Source organism: Camellia sinensis, chromosome 12 (genome assembly GCF_055761805.1).
Source record: "Camellia sinensis isolate YWXY chromosome 12, ASM5576180v1, whole genome shotgun sequence".
NCBI classification, from domain to species: Eukaryota; Viridiplantae; Streptophyta; class Magnoliopsida; order Ericales; family Theaceae; genus Camellia; species Camellia sinensis.
In genome coordinates this window covers 146822822-146825061 of record NC_138972.1, presented here as the reverse complement: position 1 = coordinate 146825061, position 2240 = coordinate 146822822, and the positions used below count along the sequence as shown (strand labels likewise).

At 30.8% G+C, this 2240-nt stretch overlaps 1 pseudogene across 1 annotated transcript; it reads right to left on the bottom strand.

Annotated features, from left to right (window-relative positions):
* Positions 1-897: 897 nt before the first annotated feature.
* Positions 898-1930, bottom strand: LOC145789359 (putative CCR4-associated factor 1 homolog 11 pseudogene; annotated as a pseudogene). The gene has a single exon (XR_014345926.1). The product of XR_014345926.1 is annotated as a putative CCR4-associated factor 1 homolog 11 pseudogene (transcript).
* Positions 1931-2240: the final 310 nt, after the last annotated feature.

The window sequence follows — 2240 nt, the reverse complement described above, 5'->3', positions numbered from 1 at the left end:
AACACTTTTTAGAAAATTTTACTTTCTTATTTTTCGTGTTTTTTTGTTTTTACTAAATTTTTTAAATATTTTAAGCAATTTTTTATTTTTTGGATACACCTAACATAAATACACATAAAAAGTATAATTTTTGTGAAAAAAATCTTTTAAAAATTCACTAAACACTAAAAATACAAAAAAAAAAAAAAAAAAAAAAGAGAATTCAGTATATTTTTTTTATTTTTTTATTTTTATTAATTTTTAAAAATATTTTTTCACAAATTTTTTACTTTTTAGATACATCTAAAGGTGCATCAAAAAAAAGTAAAAAAAAAATACTTCAAATTTTAAAAATACTCACTAAAAACAAAAATAAATTTTAAAAATACTCACTAAAAACAAAAACATATAAAAAATAAAAAATTTAACTTTAAAAAAAAATTTAATTTAAAAAACTCAAACAAAGACATAATAGAAACAACTGGTAGGCTGGAATCACTTTCGAAGAAAGCCGACCCAGCCCATAGCTGGGGGCCGTCAGCCTCGCCTTGGAAGTGTTGGGCTGAAAATGAACCGGTTTCATTAAATTCTATTCAAAAAATTTTTTTTTAATTTTTTTTATCATAATATAACTTAATTAATAGTTAAATTATAACGTATACAACCCTCACTTTTTCATTTTTTCCAGGATCACTTTGTTAGTATCTAAACAATTCAAAAACGCTTGTTAATGAATTTTAGACAAAACTTTCATTCTTATAGAATATTTCTAAAGTAATGAATTTAAACAATTATAAGTTGTATGCTTGTTTTATAATTTTCTTTCCTGGAACCTAAAATTATATTTTATATACATAATTCATATATCTCTATGATTGATACATCGAGCCAATCACAAAGCATACCTAAATTATTTAATTGAATCATAACAAATCATTAATATTCATATAATATTCCTAACACAACCTACATTTAATTGATCAAATAAAATTTTAATAACTTGGTACAAGAACATAACAAATTTGCTTTGGTACCAAGTTAAAAGAAGTATACTCGAAATAGGTATACTTGAAATTAGTCTCCAATCCATACAATACAGAGCGAAATCGACAATCAGATCCACCGACTCCTTCTTCTTCTTCTTGGATTAGTCGATTAATGAAGGACGTGTCTACCATCTTCAGAAGCTTCAAGAATGTTTCCATGGTGAGCAAGCTATCTGATCCAGCTTGATGGCTTTTCCCAGCCGCACGATCAACACCGAGTGCCTTAGCCACTCTCTCCAATCCACCGTTCAATCCATTGCAATCCCTCATCAAGTGCTTTATATCATACACATTCCCACCAAAGTAAAAATGCACCATAGCCATGAAAGTTTCGAGGTTCTCAGGCAACTCTCTGTGCGTCAACATCTTTATCAAAAACCCGAAATCATATCCACTGTGAAAAGTCACCCATCTCTTCGACGGCCTTTTGTAAACCAGTCCCGACCACAAAAGCATCTTCGCAAACTCTCTCGAATCGATTCCCTCTTCTCTGTTTTTCTTGAAATCAATTCCTTGCCGCTTTAACAGCTTGATCGAATCCGCGTTACGAACATCATCAGACTCGATGTCGAAGTCTCGGAAATTGAATTGCCACGCGTAACAACTGTCTGTGTACAAGTCGGGAAGGTTGCCTTGATTGTCCGACAGAGTGAGACCCACTTGTATGAGGTTTAACGCGTCCACATTCGATTTCATGAGGAAATAGTTGTCGGAGGGAGACAGACAAGAGTAATGCTTGTCGGAGAAGATGATCGTCCCTGGAAATTCAGTGTCCATTGCCACGTTTGGATAATCATCAAGAACTCGACGAATCAAACCGAACTCAAAACTCAAGTTATCTGCCCAAACATCACGAACAATCACACAACGAGGCATTATGAATTTCTGGATTTACAAATTTTTTTATGTACAGAGAGTAGTGTGTGGATGTGTGTATATATAGTAGAGTAGTAGTTTAATAGAAACCTTTTTCTAATAGAATTGGATTTGAAGAAAAATAGAGTTTGATTTAGGAAACTACGGATTTCAAACAAAAAAAAATAGAGTTTGATTTAGGAAACTATGGATTTCAAAAAAAATAAAGCTTGATTTAGGAAACTACCTTATTATACTTGTTTGATTTTCTATAATATCTTAATACTTAACTCGTTTTAAGAAAACACATTAATATTCACTTTTTTTAATACATAACGCGTTTCAAGAAAACACGTTAAT